Genomic DNA, 20,646 nt, shown 5'->3' with positions numbered 1-20,646 from the left:
AGTCTTAAAACTATATAGCAAAGACACCATCTGCAACTGTCTATACTCATATCGAAATAGAATATAAACAGGAGCGGCCAAAGACCTGCCAATTTTAGTCCTGGAGGCAGCGATGAAGAAGAAAAAACAAACTTAAATACCAACGTCCCCCGAGCCTTCACCCCTATCAGAAAGGCATGCAAGGAAGGAGGGAAGGATGCGAAGAATAGAGAGAAAGAACGGACTCTAGCATGGCTCTCTAAATGGGATCAAGTGGAGCTCCGAGGTTGTCATGAGCCAAGCATGAATGTCGCCATTATAAAACACTTGCCTGCGATACTAACCTCCTGAGGCCGACCAATAGGCATCATCAAGAAAGCCTACCGGTTCTATAGGCCCAAAGTAAGATAAACGGAGGCGTAAAGGAAAGGACAGACAGAGAAGAAGGATGAAGGAAGGGAAAGAGGAAAGAGCATCAGGCAAGGGGAGGAAAGGCCAAGGAGGCGTAGAGGAAAGGAAAAAAAGGAAAGAAAGCAGCGAAGAATGGAGGAAGTGGAGAAGGACTGGCATGTTATGGAACCGTATAGGAAAGGAGAGAAAGGAGAGAAAGAAAAGAAGGAAGGAGGGAAGGGGAAGAGGAGGGAAACGTTATGGAGGCGTGGAGGAAAGGAGTTAAAGAAAAGAAACGGGGAAAGAAAGGGAGGGGAGAGAAATGATGAATGACAGCCAGGAAGGGAAGAGGAATGTTATGAAGGAATGGAGGAGGAAAGCAGAGGAAAAAAATAAAGAAATAAAAGGATGGGAGAAGGAAAAGATGACTGATGGGCAGGCAGGGTGCAGGGACGTCACGATCCGAACAAGAGATTGACACTGGTGGCTTAGGAAGGGGGGGGGGACTCTGTTAAGCTTCCGTTACCCCCAGCCGCCCCCCTGCCACCTCCTATCGTTCCCTCTTGGCCTCCCGTTAAGCCTGCGGTCGCCAGCACGCTCCCCAGCCGCCAAAACTCGCGCTAATTGGATCAGTACCTGTCACACTGTTAACGAACCCACCTGGACTGCCGCGCCGCCCCCAGAAAAGACTCATATTTTTGCGCCAATGTTTACAGAAATTAATTAAACAGAGATCGAAATTAAAGGCAGTCAGCTCGATGGCGACATAGACATACACGCACACGCACACGCACACACACACACACACACACACACACACACACACACACACACACACACACACACACATATCTACACACACACACTTTTCGTTGTAATTAATTGCGACTATATTTTTTTCCTTCTCATTTTTTTTTCTGTTTGAGTTTTTGAGTTAAGAAAAAAAAGGTGTATATAAAAAACTTTATTTATCTCAATGAAGGGAAAGAATAAATATGTGGTTGGCTTTATCATATATGTTCGTTACTAGTTTTTATTTTTTTATTTCAAGAGGATTTATATTGATTTGGTGTTGTATGGGAAATGTTTTAAGCTTGATTACTTGTGTTTGAGTGTTTGGGAAAAAAATATGTATCATCCCAAAGAAAAAGAATGAAAAAAGAGAGAGAGAGAGAGAGAGAGAGAGAGAGAGAGAGAGAGAGAGAGAGAGAGAGAGAGAGAGAGAGAGAGAAAAGACTTCGCTCGGTTGATTGCAAAGAGAAAGAAAGAAAGAAGCGGTCTGGCCCTCTAATTAGGAGCTGTATCCACGCACACACACACACACACACACACATACACACACACAGACAAACACGGAACTAACTCATCCTTTTGCACATTTTCCAGCAATACTCTCTCTCTCTCTCTCTCTCTCTCTCTCTCTCTCTTTTTTACGCTCTCCATTTTTCTTTCTTTCTTTCTTTCTTTCTTTCTTTCTTTCTTTCTTTCCTTCTTTCTTTCCTTCTTTCTCACATACTCTCTCTCTTTCTCATTCTCTCTCTTTCTCTCTCTCATATTCCCTCCCCGTCTCTCTCATACTCCCTCTATCCCTCTCTCACTACCACCACCACCACCACCACCACCACCACCGCCATCACCAGCACCCCCTCTTCGCCCACTAAAGGAGTTCCGAACATTAGTCAAATAGCCGGGCAGATCACAGGGTGGCGGGAGCAGCTCATCGCGCGGCCCGCCCTTCACGACCCTAAGGCGCCGGGGCTACTCGTGGCGACACTCTCCAGTTAATCGATGCACTCAGGCGGCGGCCGAGGTGCTTGCGAAGGAGCCTGGTGTCGTCTTTACCTTGATGACTCTATGGCGCGGTCATCAAAGGTGTTTTTCGCTTCTCCTCTCCGCCAGGTAGTCAGCGTGTCAGTCATTCAATCCATTCATACAGTCCCAGTCCATTCAACCAGTCCCAGTTCATTCACCCAGTCAGCCAGTCAGACAGCCTTAAAACGATCCATGTAACTAGCCAGCGATGTCAGGTAGTCAATCAGTCAGTCAGTCAGTCAGTCAGATAGTCTTTCAATCAATCAGTCAGTCAGTCAGTCAGTATCTGGGTGGCTGGCTGACCTTCTCCTTCCTTGTTTCCTTTCCTCCTCATGCCCTCATCCTCTTCCTCACTTCCTCTCGCTTCCCTAAGCATCCCCTTCTCCTCCTCCTCTTTCCTTGCCTTCTCTCCTTCTCCTCCCTCTTCCTCCAGCATCTTCTCCTCCTCCTCGTTCCTTGCTTCCTTTCCTCCTCCTTCTCCTCCTCATCTCCTTCTCCTCTTACTCCCACCAGTATCTTTTTCCTCTTTCCCCCGCTGCAAGACAAGAACCATAACAGCTCTAAGGCCTTCCCCCCAATCCCCATCCTCCCCTCACCCCCCTCGCCTCCCCCCTCTCCGGGACACATCTTGTTTTTCGCGCGTAATCTTTTCGCGGCCGACTGATTCGATCATTCTCCGAAGTGGTTCAGGAGAATGGAAAAGCGATTAAACGCCACACAGGAGCGCTCAGACTCCGCGATACCGACCGTCAGTAATAGGATCCAGAGCGAATAAAAGCGCAATTGGTTCCGTCTTCGGGTCCCATTTCGGTGCTGAGAGAATAATAACCGGATTACGGTGTTTTCCTCTTGTTTCGCTTCGTCTTTTGATGGATTCGAAGCCTCCGTCGCCGCCCGGGATAGAATCATGCGGAAGGAAGACGGGCTTTTTCTTTATGAAGCTTTGATAGAGTTGGATTCCACGGAGGGGCACGTGTTCCCCCCTCTCCCTCCCCCCTAAGAAGCCGTGGCTCCCCCTCCATCCCCCGTTATCTCCTTCCTCTCCTTCCCCTCCCCAGCGCGAATCAGCAGCATTAGCACCACCACCACCACCAAAAACAACAACAACAGCACCATTCCCACCACCACCACCGCCACCACCGCCACTAACAGGAGGTGTAAGAGGCCTCCGCAGTCTCCCTCGGCAAGCCTTACCGAGTATAACAGCCTTCTTATGGCTTTGAGAGGACCCTGAAGCCTTCCTCGCTGCTCCGCCAGTCTTTACAGTAATAACAACACAATCTTATGTATTACTAATAGAAAAGGTGCATCTTATGGATATACAGGAACAGGAGAAAGTCATTAGCCATATATTGGAGGAAGACTGCCACTGTATAATTGAAACCTGCGATGCAAAGTCCGTAGAGTTTCATCGCGACCGCTATCCTTCTAAAATAATAATCTTTTTGCAGTGGTTTAAGAAGCAGAAATGAGCCAATCTGTTGTGTTCAGCCTCGCACTGAGCCTCTACTGAACAAAGGCATAGAGGAAGAGTTCTCAAGCGCTGGGAAAATACTTTCTTAGGGATGTGGCCAAAAATATGATGTTACAGATTCATATTTTCTTTTATCTTTCTTTCTTTCTTTCTTTTTTTCTTTCTTTTCTTCTCTCTCTCTCTCTCTCTCTCTCTCTCTCTCTCTTATGCTCTATCTCACTCTCTCACTCTCTTATCACTGACAATATATTTTTTATCTTAGTAGTCAACGATTTTATGACAACCGAATTTTACCTCAGAATTATAGAAAATAAATAAAAACAATTGTATGATTATGTATGACTTGACTAACTGATGACGAGCGGCGCCACTGAGAGACAAAAAAAGTATGTGTATGTATGTATGTATGTATGTATGTGTGTGCCGGGGTGGTGCTGGCGTCGTCGGGAGGGAGGGGGTGGCGGCGGGGCGTGAGGGGTTAATGGTAGGCCCGGGAAGGCGCTGCACCCGTAGACAGCACCCCGGGGACTCGTGTCAGTGCTACGGGCGCCTCATAACGCCATCAATACATGCGTGAATATCGTAATTATCCTTCCCGTCCTCTTTTTTTTACAGCGAGGGAGGCAGCTCATGGGCAGAGAAACAAAGAGAGAACAAAGAAGCCCGCTATGTGCTGCTCTAACAGAAGAAAACAGAACGAAAGGGGAGAAGAGAGGTCAGTTTTGGGTGGAGAGGAACAGCATAGGAATCAGAGACCGTCATGGAGAAGGATAGACAGAGTAAGGAAGGATAAGTGACGGCTACGAGGAGGGAAGGGAGCAAGATAGAGAAAAGAACCACGCAAGATCACTGAGAAGCGTTAGATGACCGTAAGATAAGTACAGTAGCATCTTATTCCCATCTGTCTGTTTAGTGTTCGTCATAGTCTAGGAAATTGGAACCGAGAGTGCAATGACTGTATTCTTAGACTGTGGTGTTAGTATTGTCCACAAGAGAGCGCCGCGAGTTATAGGGATCGTGTATGTGTTTGTGTGTGTCTCGTGCGGAACACAAAACAGAGGAGTCAGTAAGCACAGTATGTATAAAAAATCACGTCCAGACACCAACAGTACATTAAATCACAGTCCCGGGTATCATGAAATCGTGTGTGTGTATCTTTCTCTCTCTTTCTCTCTTTTGTACGGAACACTAAACAGAGGAATCAGAAAGCACAATGAACAATGAACAAGTCAAGCTATCAACAGAACATTACATCGAAGTCCAGGGTGTTATAGAATTGCATGTGTGTGTGTCTTCCTCTCTGTCTTTCTCTCTTTTGTACGGGACACTAAACAGAGGAATCAGAAAGCACAGTAAGCAACAAGGGCAGAACGAGACACCAACAGTACATTAACATTCAAATCCTTTCCCTCCATATATATTTCCCTGTAACCTCATTGCGTGCACGTCCCCAATGAAGGGAATTATTGACATTATTGTTATCTACCGTCACGATTGATTTCTTCACATCACTATTATCCTCACTTCTCTCTTACATACATACATACTCGTTGGCTCTTTCGTGCATATATTTCCCTGTATTATGCACCAAACCTTCCTGTAGGTGAATGAAATGCACGGGGGGAGAACGCTATCCTGCAGCACCATCAGTATATTCTAGTGAGTCGTGTTGCTATAAGGCCGGTATCGTCAGACTCTTCCACCCCTCACATCACTATTTTTAAAGGCCGAAAAGGATAATCAGTCGGGTTCTAATGAGTGTGTTTTTAGGTCCACAGTACAGAGGAAGGGTCATATTACCAGAAGGGCCATTAGACTGCCCCTGGAAATGCTCAAAACTCCTACGATAGGGAAGTTAAATATGAACGCCGAAATTTTTAAGAATATGACCCAAAATATGTCTCTTCCTTACCTACTACATGTACACACGCTGCCTCACTTCTACAGGCATTACATGCTATGAATTTGGAAGCTTTCTATGACCGTATATGAAATGAACGAGGAAAAAACACACATTTGTAAGATGTAATAATGTTACAACTCCATATTTTTATCATTACATATAAAATTGGATGTATATATAGTCATGTACGAGCCTTTTTTTCATTATATTCTTTACTCTAATTTATCATTGCTGTTTCTGTAAGTCTAAACGCAGGAATATAAGATTATGTACACGGCTTACACTGCTTGAAAGTGAAAAGAATCTGCTCTTGTCAGTACTCAATAATGGGCGAGGAAGATAAGTTACGGTAAAGCACAGCAGTTCCCTCGCGAAGAGTCCGATATCGCATCACGATAGACACCGGCGAGCGACGAGGGGATGGCAGGACGCGATACATCTCATGAATAACGGACCCAACGTCAACACTGTCGCCTTGCATAACGTCAAGGTCTATGGGAACTTGTCATGCATGGAGACAGCTCGGTTCAGGGGGATTGCCTGGCGCCATAGTACGAAGGTTTTAGGGACCACGTGGCGCCACAGTACGAAGGTTTTTGGGACTGCGTGGCGCCACAGTACGAAGGTTTTTGGGACTGCGTGGCTCCACAATACGAAGGTTTTGGGGACTGCGTGGCTCCACAGTACAAAGGTTTTGGGGACTGCGTGGCGCCACAGTACGAAGGTTTTAGGGACTGCGTGGCTCCACAATACGAAGGTTTTGGGGACTGCGTGGCTCCACAATACGAAGGTTTTGGGGACTGCGTGGCGCCACAGTACGAAGGTTTATCAGGGACATTCCTTTTTATGGTTTAGGATGGCAAAAAAAATCATAGACAGCTCACAACTTGCTGCCCAAATAAAATGGAGATAGAGAAAAGACTCCGAAAGTAAAGTAAGTTGGGAGTATACGCTACAGCGGCACGTGGCCTCGGTGCTCATCTCCGTGGCAATAACCCTTGAGCCAAAAGACATAGAGATGAATTGTAGATGGAGCGGCGGCCTAATACTCTTCTCATCAGTTCGTTTCCCAATAGACCATAGCATCTCAAGGCTCGCAAAGGTAAAGAAGGACAAATTCAAGCGGCAACAATGAGTACAGACTGCAATACTACACGGAATATACAAAAACATGACCCGTATCAGTAGAATCAGCTGGAGCACCGTCAGCATGCAGGGACTAAGCTGAACAAGAAACAGCAGTGACAAAGAAACGAAAACAGACAGCTCCCGACACCAGGCGATGCAGGAGGCAATACTGCAGGGCCGAGGCAGCAGCAGCGCCGACGATAACAGCAGCAGGAGGAGCACCATCAGCAGACGCAGCGCCATAAAAAAGAGAGGAAACAAAGACGCAGCAGCCAGAGTCTTCCTGCCCGTCGTCGCCGCCTCCGCGCTGCTCGTAAAGAAGCGGACGCCGATAACGCCGCCGATCCAATACTAAGGCACACTAAAACAAAGGAAGCAATCGTCGTTTAATCAAAATAACTGGCGGCGTCCGGCAACACGATGGTCGTAAATCCACGCATGGCCACGGCCAGGCCAACGAGGTGCTGTGATTGTCCCGATTTGTAGCGGGCGAGGGGCGGCGGCGGCGGCGGAGGCGGTGGAGGCGGCGGCGGGGCGAGGGGGCGATGGCGGAGGCGGAGGGGAACAAATTGTCGCCCAAGTGAGCCACGGCGTCGTTTGGCCCCGGAACAGTTTTTATGTGTTTGTTGTTTAGCTCCGGAGTGTGTGTGTTGTGCCGCTGTTGGTGACACACACACACACACACACACACATACATACAGGTACACAAGCCTTTTCCCCTTTTTTCTAATTGTAATACATTAAGATCTTCAAATTTATGTTATATATTCATCCCTTCGGTTTGAAAGAGTGTACGTGTCTGCGTCACTATCCTGCCATCAGAGGGTGTAACTCAGCGGCGTATCGCATCACGCTCATCAGGGCCGCAGCGCCGCCCCTCTTCGTACCCTGGCACGTACAAGACCTGGACGGACACTCGCCGACACAGACACCGCAGGGCCGTGGTGGCGAGCCTCGGGGGACACGCCCCGTGCCTCATCTCAACCAGGTCGTGTCGGCATAGGGGTGACGATGCTATTTCCAGTATCCAGTAACAAACGTTGTGGCATCATGACCGTGAATGAACAAAATTTGTAGAATACTTAGTAAATTTTGGCAAACACTAGAACGTCGGGTTATTTATACTAGAGGTGCAAGACACAAACTTTTGCGGCAAATGACAAAATGCTAAATTGAGGTCCAGGAATGAGGTAGGCAAGAACTGGGTCACGAATAGGATGAATAAATGGAACAAATAATACGGATATGCTGTTGATACAAATACGATAATAAGTTTAAATGTAGATTCAGTAAATTATGGATGGGGAGAGAGACGCTGACTGATTCGTTCTCTGGACCTTCCACGTGTTAGCCCCGGCCCTCTTGTAGTCTTCTTAATGCCTTCGTGTGTTTTCCCATTACTCATCTAAACAGCGCCACACCGCACGGCGCTGCTCAACACACACACACTGATGTCCTGGCCGAGGTAATGAGGGGCATCGGACTGAGCACCTTCGCGGCCTGGATATAAAGAGTGTCAAATGAACCCAGCTTGTCATGTTGAGGTGACGCTCTGCCGCGGCCACACCACTGTACCGGGCAAGGAAGCGCCGCTGACATTAGACGTAGGTGGGGCATTTTGGGGGGATGGAGAATGACCCAAATTTAGATCTAATGAGTTGAAAGGTTGACAGAAGAAGAGAGAGCGTGACGGTATAGCGTGACATAGTAAGCGGTGATTTGTATTCGACGTAATATGATAAACATGCACGGAACGATGAAACAGATATCCGTTTTCCACTGACAGACATAACTACGTCTATTCCTTTTCCACTTCCTCTTTCTTTTCCTGAATCAGAGTGAACGTTTGGTATCTTCCGTATGAACGTAACCGGAAAAATAGGACAGTTCTCCATCCTCCAGTGAGATATATAACTGAGCCTCCTCCATATCCTCTTCCTTCTGCTCCTTTTACTCCTCCTCCTCCCCTTTCTGCTCCTCCTTGTTCATTCTCCTCCTTCTGCTCCTCCTCCTCCTTCTTCTGCAGCAGACACAAGAGCACTTTGAGAGCCCCACGCAGGTAGAGATGGAGAAGAAGGAGAAGAAGGAGAAGAAGAAGAAGTAAAAGGCGGAGAAAGGAAAGAAGGAGAAGAAGGAAGAGAAGAAAAATGAAGAGGAGGAGGCCGACTTCGGTGCTTGCGGTGTCAGCAGAGCCATCATTCCCCCTCCATAAGTACCGCCCGGGCGACGCGGCGTGAGAAGCTGCCGCCGACCCGCAAACTTAAAACTGAGATGATCGTTTTCTGTCGCCGCGCCGAAGTTAATGTTCCTCCAGCGGCCGCGTCAGAGAAAGGAGGGAGATGCAGGCGAGACGGGCCGCCGCTGGGGACGTCTGACTGTCTGATGTGTCTAAAGCCATACAGAGTTCACCGCATTCAACACAGTCCGGTTGGTTCCATTGTTATGTCTAAAGCCCGTTTTCTTAACCTTATCGGCCCCTCTGCTCGCCAGTTTGGAAAGCCTCGTATAGAAGTTCCTGGGGTTTTCATGGACTGTTTTGTGATCCTAGTGATAGTTGTACACGGCCTCTGCACTTTGAGCGGGAAAATCACCCATGAGAACCCGGTTAATCTACTCGGTGGCCTTGAAAAACAGTCGTAATGGGTGCCCGATACGTTTATATTCATTTAACTCTTTTTTGTATATCCTCGTCTAAGAATACATTCCACCCTCGGGCATGTGCTCAGCCCCACACGCACACGCACATGCACCTCCCCCCTTCACACACACACACACACACACACACGAGGGTAAGCACACCAGCTGTCGTCGTCAAGGCTACGGTCGTTGGCATCCCGCAGGTCCCGCCGCGGCCCTGACGAGGCTGCGGCGGCGTCTCCTGCACCCCGAGCGTCAGGTGTGATGGCAGCGCAGGGACGAGTTTTGACGCTTAAAGCCGCCGCGTTTAACATCCTGAGTGTATGAATCCTGCCAAGTCTGTTCCCTCATTCCTGCATCGTAGCGCGTGTGGCTGATGCAGGAGTTGGGCGTCCCCACACAGGGTAGCGTCCCCCACATGTGGAGATGTGTAGTTTTATGTTTGTATTTCACGCTGGCGGACAGGTAAGTCTTATGTCACTTATCTCGTGTTTAGTTATAGGGCACGACGCTTAAGAATTTCGTGTAGGGGTGTAGTTTAGACACATATTCTTCTTTAAAAACGTCCATATTCCTCTCTATATCGTAATGAAGGAGAAACTCGCCGGCTGACCTCTTGCAACGCTACATGAATGGTTGGATTATATGGAAACTCTACATTCTCTGCTTTTCCTGGCCTCCCAAAAGTGTTGCTCCAGTAAAGAAAACAGAGGAAGTTAATAGAGGAATAAGGAGTGGGGGACATAGTGGGGATGGTAGTGGTAGGTCAATGAGTAATGAACTTGAGACTTAGTACTGTTCGGGCAAACGGAGAGAGACTGACCGACTTGTTCTTTCCTTGATATGTTTCTAGCTTACACAAGTTTTTCTCTTTCGGCGCCACCCATAATATGATGATGATGATAATGGTAATGAGAAGGATGGTGATGATGATGGTGAAGAGGAGGATGAGGATGAGGAGGAGCAGGATGAGGATGAGGGTGACGACGACGATGATGATAATGAGATTGATGATGATGGTAATGAAAGATGAAGATGATAACGAAAAAGACGAGTTTGAGAATATAATCAAATCACCATCGCCGGCTTTTCATCACTATCCTGCTTGCCACTCTACTATTACCGCCCATAGAGATGTATTTGTGTTGTGTTTTCCCTTAATTACCGGACACGCACGGAACATGATTTGGCCTCCCGCGGGGCGACACGGGACGGTAATTACACGAGGCGGGATAAAAAAAGAATGGCAGTGACGGGTCTGAATATTAATAAAGTGTTGTGTTGTGGGTGAACCTCCATGGCGGGCTGACTGACTCCCTCTGGTGTTGGTTGATGTTGTTGTTGTTATTATTATTATTATTATTATTATTATTATTATTATTATTATTATTATTATTATTATTATTATTATTATTATTATTATTATTATTATTATTATTATTATTATTATTATTATTATTATTATTATTATTATTATTATTATTACTATTATTATTATTTTAAGTTGTATTATCCTCTTCTTGTTCAACCCTATTCTGCCATATCTGTTTTTCATCAATTTCTCTCTCTACCTCTCTCCTCTCCGCTCAGTCTCCCTCTCAGTTAACTATATCATGCTCAATATTGGCCTCCTCTTGCCCTATCAAACGCAACCTCACCCTACTGCCACATCCTTGCCTTATCAATACCTTATCTATCCCTCTCTACCTCTCTTCACTTTGCTGCTTTGCTAAGTCCCTCTCAGTCAATTATATCGTACTCAATCTTGACCTCTCCTTGTCCTACCTTATCCAACACAACCCAAGCTCGCCCCATCCTTGCCTTATCAATACCACATCTATCCCTCCCTACCTCACTTCACTTCGCTCAGTCGCTCTCAGTCAGCCGTATCGCACTCAATCTGGACCTCTTCTCGTCCTACCTTACCCAACACAACCCAAGCTCACCCCATCCTTGCCTTATCAATACCTTATCTATCCCTCTATACTCCTCTCCCCTTCGCTCAGTCGCTCTCAATCACCCGTCTCGTACTCAATCTTAGTCTCTCCTTGTCCTATCCAACCCAACACTACCCTAGCTGCCACGTCTTTTCCGTATTAATATCTCTCCTACCTTATTCTATCCCGTTTCAGCCTTATTCGGCCCCGTCCCGCCCCGCAGCATCTTCGCAAATCAATGGGAGGCGGTGCGGTGCGGGGCGGTGCGGTGCGGGGAGGGCGGCGGCGGCGGGGCAGAGATCGCTTCAGCCCCAATGAGCCGCGCGGGTATTAAATTGAAACCATAATTTCTCCTCCTCGTCCTCGATCCAGAGTGGGTTGTTATCTTCTGGCAGACAGGCGGGGCGGCGGCGGCGGAGACGATAGTGGCGGTGGTGGAGGAAGGAGAGTAAGGAAGGAGGGGATGAAGAAGGGGGAGAAAGAAGAGGGTCGGAGGTAGTGGTTGAGGTGGAAGGAGGCAGTTGTTAGTGGTGGAGGTGGTGGTGTTAGCGGTAGTTAGTGGTGGAGTCCCTGGTTAGAGTGGTGTTGGTAGTGGTGGTGGTAGATGGAGTAGTATGAATAAGGGTGTTAGTGGAGATGGAGGTGGAGGTGGAGGGTAACATAGTGGAATCAGTGGTGCAGAGGAGCAGAGTTAGTGAAGTTAGTGGTAGTGCCGGTAGTAGTAGAAAGAACAGAAGTCAAGCGTTGGTATAGTGAAGTTAGTTATTGATAGTGAGGGGCTGGTGATTGCAATAGTGGTGGTGGTGGTGATGGTGGTGAGGCGGAAGAGGGGATTATGAACGCTATAGGGGGTAGGGGATGAGGGAGGGAGGGGAGGGAGAAAAGGAGGTAGGGGCAGAGGGGACAGGGTAGTAGCATGGATGAAGGAAGGTGAGGAGGAAGGCGAGCACAGGGGATGGAGACGGAAAGGGAGGCAGGAGGGAGGGGCAGGGGTGAGGGAGGAGGAAGCGGAGGCAGGGACAGGGGGAGAGGTTTGTTTTTTTCTGCGTCTTATAAGCCGTCACGTGCTCTCAATGTCACGGCAGAAACATCTCATTTTACAGATCCCCGACAAGCATGTTGATATTGACACATACACACACACACAAACACGCACACACACAGGGAGTAGGAGGAGGAGCTGGAGGAGGAGGAAGAGACCCCACCACCAGCATCCCTCTCACACCACATGAATTTTAAAGCATCCAACATAAGATTCTTGGGCAAACACGAATAAGTTTTTTCCTCCTCTCTTTCTTGACTCTTCTCACCTCCACGGGCCAATTAGTAAACAAACACCAACACCTGGGAGAGAGGAAGAATGAGTGAGCGAGTGAGTGAGTGAGTGAGAGGATGGAGGAAGAGGAGGAGGAGGAAGAGAGCTGTGTGGTGTTGAAAGAAAGTGTTCTGTTGGATTACTCACCACCACCATCACCACCACCACCACCATCATCACCATCACCACCATCACCACGACTACTACTACTACTACTACTACTACTACTACCACCAGTTTTTTTTCATTCGTCTGTGTATGTCTATGTGTGTGTGTGTGTGTGTGTGTGTGTGTGTGTGTGTGTGTGTGTGTGTCGCATATTACCGCACACACACACACACACACACACACACACACAGAAGCACATTTACGTAATAAAAATCACACATTATTTCCTTATTTTCACTTCCCTAAACCCCCTCGTGTTCCTGCCACCTTCCTCTCCTTGCCTTCCTATCCTTGAAGAGGGGGAGGAGGAGGAGGAGGAGGAGGAGTCAGGAGGGGTAGGGAAGCGGAAGAGTCAGAGAGGAGAAGGAGAGAGGAGGAGAGCAGGAGAGGAAGGGAAGGAGGGAGGGTAAAGAGAGAGAGAGAGAGAGTCAGGATAGGCGGGAGGCGTGCCACGTCTCCTCAATGTACCTTGGGGACTCTCTCGACTCGTTTGTTTTAAGGTACGGCTCAATTCGTTCCAGTGATTTGGGTTGATCAATTTTTCCATTCCTGTTTCCTATGCAGTATTCAAATTCGGCAGCGGCAGGGCCATTACCCCAACACAATTCCATTAGGTGGCGCTGTGTTCCCGGGGCCAGGGTCGAGAGTGCGGGGTATTTCATATGTTAACAGCGAGGAAATTTACTTTAGGCAGCCACCCAGCGAGCTTGGAACGAAGGAAGGAAGAAGGGAAGAAAGGAAGGAGGAGGAGGAAGATGAGGAGTCTGCCACACCATTCCCCTTCTTCTTCTTCCCTTTCTTCTTCATTCTTTTTATGGTGGTGTGAGAACTGATCAACATAACCACCACCGTCACTATCATCACCATCACCACCACTATCATCATCTTCTTTATCTTCTTTTCTTCCTATTTTCCTTTTTCCTCTTCTTCCTTCTCCTTCTACGTCTTTTTTTTCTTGTTTTCTTTCCTTCTTGTTCTTGTTCTTGTTTCTAATCCTTCTCCTTTAACGTATTTTTCCTTCTATTTCTTCTTCCTTTTGTTCTTCCTCTTCCTCCTCTTCCTCCTCATTTTCTTCCTTTTAATCCTTATTTTCAAGTTTCTTTTTCCTCTTTTTGCTCTTCTTGTTCTAGTTATTTCTCCTTTTCCTCTTACCTCCTCCTCCTCCTCCTCCTCGTTCTCGGCCTTTTCGGAAGAGATTGGCTTCGCTGGGGTTTTGCTCGTCTCTTATTTATGCGTCGTGTGTTTGTTATGCTAATTGTTGTTCCTGTGTGTGTGTGTGTGTGTGTGTGTGTGTGTGTGTGTGTGTGTTTAAGTTAGTTAGTTTGTCTGTTAGTTAGTTAGTCTTTCAGTCGTGGTTTGGCTTTCTTTCTTTCTTTCTCTCTCTCTTTCTCTCTCTTACATTCTTTCTTTCTTTTCTATTTTCTCTTTCTGTGTTTTTTTCTTTTTCTTTCTTTTTCCTCTTTTTCTTCTTTTTCTTCCTTTTGTTTTCTTTGTTTTCTTATTTTCTTTCTTTCCTTCTTTTTTTTTTTCTTTCTTTCATTTTCTTCCTTTCCCTTTTTCTTTCTTTCTTTCTTCTTTCTTTCTTTCTTTCTTTCTCTGTTACTGTCTGTCTATCTATCTATCTCTCTCTCTCTCTCCATCACCAGTCACTTCTATATCAACATCACCCACGCCACCACCAAAACCACCATCACAAACACCATACGTAACCTCTCCTAGCCCCACCACCATCACCACCACTACCACCACCATCACCAAAACCTTCCACCATTCCCCGGGTTGAGGAGAGCGGGGATGCAGTTTTCCTCTGACGTCGAGACTTATGGGCGAAATACGAGACGGAGCGAGGGAATCAAGGGCTCGTGCGGGCCGCTAAAGTTTGAGGAGAAGCCGCGCCGAGCAAAGCATCTTGAGGCGCCGCACGAACCTTGCTTAGGGCGAGGAGAAAGTCGAGGCTGGAGGCGCTGGAAGATAGTTTGAGAAGGGAAAGGATGGGATGGGATAGGATAGGATGGGAGAGAGAGATGGGATGGGATGGATGGGGAACGAGAGAGGATGTGATGTGATGGGATGGGATGGGATGAGAGGAAGGGAGGAGATGAAGAGTTGAGATTGAGAGAGAGAGAGAAGAGAGTGCTGGGAAAGAGAGGAGAGGGAAGGGAGAGCAAACTAATCCTCTTCCTCTTCCTCCTATTCCTCCTCTTCTTCCTTCTTCTTCTCCTTCTCTTCCTTCTTCGTCTCCTTGTCATCATCATCATCTCCATCATCATCTAAGTCTTCTTCTTCATCTTCTTATTTTTTCCTCTTGCTCTTCCTCTTCTTCTTACTCATTCTCCTCCTCTTTATCTTCCTCCTTCTGCTCCTCCTCCTCTTCATCATCATCATATAACTCTTCTCCTTATCCTTCTTTTTCCTCTTCCTCCTCCTTCTCCTCCTCCTCCTCCAGTTCTTTCTCTTTTGTTTCTTCTTTATGTTTTTTCTCTTCCTCGTCTTACCGCTCTTCCTCCTCCTCTTCCTCCTCCTCTCTTTATTTTCTTCTTCTTCATGCTTTTTCGCTTCTTCATTTCCCCGGTTTCTCTCCTCCTCCTCCTCCTCTTCCTTCTCCCTTTTACTCCTCCTTCTGTAATTCTTTCTTTTCTTCTTCTTCAAACGCGCTCTCTTTCTCATCTTACCGTTCCTCCTCCTCCTCCTCCTCCTCCTCTTCCTCCGTCCTCCTTCTTTGGGTTCTCGGCGGCGGGGATCACGGGGAAGCACCTTGAGGAAAACGAGTGCTTATGGGGGAGAGGTTCACAAATATCGGGGCGGCTAGCGAGTGGCTGGCGCGCGGAGCCTCGGCCTGCTTGCATTATGCTCCCGAATTGGCCTGAGTGATAAAATTTGTTTGCTCCATTTTCTCTCCTCGCTGTGTTATTTCCTCACTAGCTTCCCCTCTCCCCCCTCTCCCTTTCCTCCTTCCCTCTCTCTGTGCCTCTGTCTCTCTTTCTCTGTCTCTTTCTCTCTCTCTCTCTCTCTCTCTCTCTCTCTCTCTCTCTCTCTCTCTCTCTCTCTCTCTCTCTCAATATCTATCCATCTCTCTCTATCTATCTCCATGTTTTGTTTGCATTGGTCTGTATATGTTGTTTTGTTTTCCTTTCTTCATCGTCCTCTCTTTTCTGTTCTTAACGATGCATCCAAGAATAATTCAGTCCTTTGTTCTTTTCTTTTTCCATTCTTTTCACTTTCTCCTTCTTGAGCTTCCCCATCGTTTCCTTCTTCCTCTTATTCTCCTTTCCCTTACGTTTCATAGGATGACATTTATGATCTTGCTACACAGCCTACACTACGGGGAGGCGGTGGCCAAGTGTTCAGGGTGCGGACTTGGTGAACCCATGGACCTAGGTCAAGTCCCAAACGATACACGCTGACAGTTTCCAGATATCGCCGAGTGCCCAGGTCTCTAATCAACCCTAACTTCAGCGACATTAGTCAAGAGGAGCACCGGGGGGCAGCATGGGGTAAGTAAGAGTCATATATCACAGCAGCAACTATAAATAAAATTCGCCTTCGCCACTTACGGGCTTGGCCATCCACCAGGCCCTTCAGGAGAGCCTACCGGATTTATAGGCAGCACTCAAATAAACACTTTTTCCCCTTCCTTTCTGTCCCCCTTGGAGCAGCACGGCATTACGGCACGATCATACACGCTGTTGGGGTAGGGCGGAGTGTGAGTGTGTTAGGGGAAGGAGGGACAGAATGCACCTCGCCACTTGCTCATAGAAATGGCATCCTCGGTGACCCTGCTTTTCAGGTTTATTTTTTTCTTCTTTGTATACTCTCTTTTCTCCTCCTCCTCCTCCTCCTCCTCTTCCTCCTCTCCCTCTTTCTCCTCTTCCTCCTCCTCCTCCCGGGACAGACAGTGGCGAGTGGCAAGCGAGTGTGAGTGGATGGTTTTGTGTGTGTCGCTCTGAACTGAGTAGATTGGCTCACACTCCCCCCCTTTTTTTTGGTGTGTGTGTGTGTGTGTGTGTGTGTGTGTGTGTGTGTGTGTGTGTGTGTGTCAGGGGCTCAGTGATGGGGTTCAGTGTTTATGGCGCGGCGCGGGACACTCCGCCTCGATGTCATCACCTGCACCGCCGTATAAGACGCAGATTGCCGCCGAACTCCCGCTCTCTCTCTCTCTCTCTCTCTCTCTCTCTCTCTCTCTCTCTCTCTCTCTCTCATTTTCCTCCAGTATTGCCTCTTTCCTACCTTCACCTCTCTCTCCTCCGTCCTCAGGAAAACCACTTCTCCCTCTCCCTCTCTCACCTTCCCTCCCTCCCTCCCTCATTCACTCCCTCCTTCCCTCCCTCCTTCACCCTTCCTCTCCATCCACCTCGTCAATGTCTCCATCCCTCCCTCCTCATTCACCCGTCCTCTCCACCTCGTCTTCTCTTTTCCTCCCTTCCTCCCTCCCTCCTTTATACTCTCCCTTACATCTCTTCCACGCCTCCCTCCCTCCCTCCTTTTTCACCCATCCTCTCCACCTTGTCTCCTCTCTCCTTTCTTCTTCACTTCATCTACGTCTACTCTCCCTTCCTCCTCCTCTTCCACTTTTACCCCCCCTCTCTCTCTCTCCATCCACCTTGTCAATGTGTTCTCCTCCCCTTCCCTTCCTCCGTCAACGCTTAGCACACTTATATAGAGTGACACAGTATGACGTATAAGGCCACTCGGATAGGACTTGAAGCGGAGAATTTTTAAGTTATATTAGTTTGGGTTTAATAAAGAAAATGGAGGATAAATTAGTTGGTTTACGAATGGAGAAGTGAATGAGAGAAAGTTTTGTTTGTGTTTATTGTTTATCTTTTGAATAAACAATAAATTAAACCAAAACAAACACGATAGTCTGATAAATACTTACTTCTTTACTCCATTTCTTTCTTTCTCTCCCCATTTCCTTCCTCTCCCTTTTCCCTTCTCATATTTTCCTCCTCCTTTTTCTCTCTCTTCCCTTTCTTCCCTCATTACCTCCTCCAATCCCTCTCCTCCTTTCTCTCCAGTTCTATCCCTCCCTCCCTCCTTCCCTCACTTCCTTCCCCTCCTCCTCCTTCTCCTCCTCTCTGTTTTTTTTTTCTCTCCTGCCTCCCCTCTCTCTACCCCATTCTCTCCCTCATTACCTCTTCCTTTCCTCCCTCTCTCCTCTCTCCCTCCACTCTCTTCCTCCCCCTCCTATTTCCTCTTTCTTTCCCTCCTCCAATCTCTCTTATTCCTCTCCTCCACCCTATTCTCTCCTTTCTCTTCCTCTCTCCACTGACTCTTTTTTTCAATCATCTCTCTCTCTCTTTATTATTTTTTTCATTTCTCTTGAACCCCTTTTTCTCTTCTCTCCCTCATCTTTCTCCTCCCACACTCCTCTTTCTTATTCCACCTCTATCTCTTTATCTCTCAATTATTGCTCATCTTCCTCTCGTTAGTTCTTCCCTTCCTCTATCTTCCTTTCCTGCCCTTAACTTCTCTTTTCCGTCTACCTCCTGTTGCTCTCTTTTCCTTTCTTTATTATCTCAAATCTTTCTCTTCTACTCCCTCTTCCCTCTCTTTCTTCCTCTCCCTGAATCAATCCCTCCCATCCTCATACCTTTCTCTTCTATTCTCTCCTTCCTCTCCTCTTTCTCTCTTCATCCTCTCCCTCTCTTGCTCTTCTGTTGTTCCTCTCTAACACCCCTCTCTCCTTCCTTCTCTCCCCAACTCTCCCTCTCCCTTCATTCCCTTCTCCCACTCTTCTACTCATGCTAACCCCTCTCTCCCTCTCTTCTGTTTCCTCCTCTCCCTTTACCAAACTCTCTCCATCCCTCTCCTCTTCCTCTTCCTTTCAACACTTCTTTTGCTGTTTCTTCCTTTCCCATTATCATCCCTTCCTCTGTTTAGTCCTCTCCCTCCATCAACCCTCTCTCCCTCTCTCCTCTCCCTCCCTCTCCCCTTTTCCCCTCCCTCTCCCCCTCTCTTCCCTTGTTCACGTCTTGTTCCCGGCCGCTGCGTCACGGTTATGGAGTGTCTCGGAAAATCAATAGCGTGCCCGAGGGAGTTCTTTCATTTTCCACCTCAGCGAGACCCTTTGGCGTTCACGTGAGGCTGGCCATGCATTTTATAACGGGAGAATATTGCCTTTTTTGTTAGTTAATATGGGCGGTGCGGCGGCGGTGGGGCAGCGCTGAGAGGGTGGGTTGGTGTGACATGCTGTTTGTGGGTGTGGGTGGGGGTGATGGGGTGTGTTGGGGGTAGAAGGGGGAGGGATGGGTGTGGGGGAGGCTGTGAGGTGGGGGAGGGTGTATGGGGAGGGAGGTTGGGGGTGGATATGTAAGGGGAGGTGGGGTTAGGGGTTGGGGTGTGTGTGTGGGGGGGAAAGGAGGGAGTTATGTCGGTGTGTGTGTGTGTGTGTGTGTGTGTGTGTGTGTGTGCAGTGGGTTAGGGAAAGGGTGTTAAAATTTGCGTATAGAAAGAGAGAGAGCGTGATAGGTAAAAATAAAAAGAGGTCAGTGTTATTTTTCTTTTTTTTGGGAATGGGAATTTTTTTTTTTTTTTTTTTGGTTGTAGAAGGAAAAGTTAGTTAGTGATTTGATTGGAGTGTGTCGTGATGAATGAAAAAAAGTAAAACCAACAATAACAAAAAAAAAAAAATGATGCTTGATTGAATGGGATATCGTCGTGTGGTTGACAATTAAAATATGTTATGAAGGAACTATTTTAGACTTTCCATTTCTTCAACTACTACTACTACTACTTCTACTACTACTACTACTGCTACTACTACTACGAAAAGCCCCCTACTCCTACTACTACGAAAGCCTTGGCAATAGGTGTTTAGAAGTACGACCTTGACATAAGAACATAAGAACATAGGGAAACTGCAAGAGGCCGGGTGGCCTACACAGGGCAGCTCCAGAATCCCCCCCACTACTCACGGTGGGTGAGGTGTAGTTACAGGGGTTACAGGTAGAGGCTTGATCCTCGTTATACCGGCGGTACCCAGGCAGGCATCCAGCACCCCGTCACCTTACTGCACCCACACCTCACTGCCACCTGTCGTCCTCGTCCATGTAGCTATCCAGTCTACTCTTAAAACAAGCTATCGTCCCTGCACTAAGGGGTTGGAGGGTGTTATGGGAGGTTGGGGATGGGATATGAAAGGTTGGGGAAGGATTATGAGGGCCTGGAGGGGTTTTACGAGGGTTGAAGGAGAGGTTATGTGAGGTTTAGGGATTGGCTTCAACCGGCGAGACATGGCAATGTGAAGGTTTTCGGCGTTTTTCTTCATTTTATTTGTCGTGGTCAGTAAAATACAACAAAAATAAAGTGTGAGTACATTTTCTGGATGGTTAGGTGGGGTTTGGAGGGGTAATGGGAGGCTCCAGTAGGTAAATGCGGGGTTGAAAAATATTTATAGTAGCGACTCCTGGCATCGTGTGCGACCTCTACGTGACCCCCCGGAAGGTGCTGCCCTCTCTCTTCAAGCGCGCGCGGAATGCGGAAACTATGCAGGGTACATTGAGTAACAGGTGAGAAAAAGGGACCATTTCATGTTATATATACGTTGGAATGGGTGGGTTTGAGGTCTTTCTGGGCGTTGAGGGCGTGACATATTAGTTCTGACATACATACGGAAGCTTCAGGAATAGGGCACTAGGCGATGGTTTTCTTAGCTCTCTCAATTAAAATGAAATATCAACAGGTTCATAGCCTCCCCTTGCGGTTAAGAAGCCCCGCCCACCGACCACCTGGAAGGCCGCGTGTGTTTGAGCTATTTCTGTTACATTGGGGGCGTGATATAGTGGTTTCCTGAGACGTGAGGAAGTTTTAAGCATAGGAAAGCAGGTGGTGGTCTTCCCATAGCCATAGAACAGCTCTTAAAGGTGAAAAACGACGTATAAACAGCCTCCCCTCCCCGCTA

This window comes from Eriocheir sinensis, chromosome 15, assembly GCF_024679095.1.
Source record: "Eriocheir sinensis breed Jianghai 21 chromosome 15, ASM2467909v1, whole genome shotgun sequence".
In the NCBI taxonomy this organism is placed as follows: Eukaryota; Metazoa; Arthropoda; class Malacostraca; order Decapoda; family Varunidae; genus Eriocheir; species Eriocheir sinensis.
The sequence above is the reverse complement of the archived record's forward strand: the minus strand, read 5'-3'. Positions refer to the sequence as shown.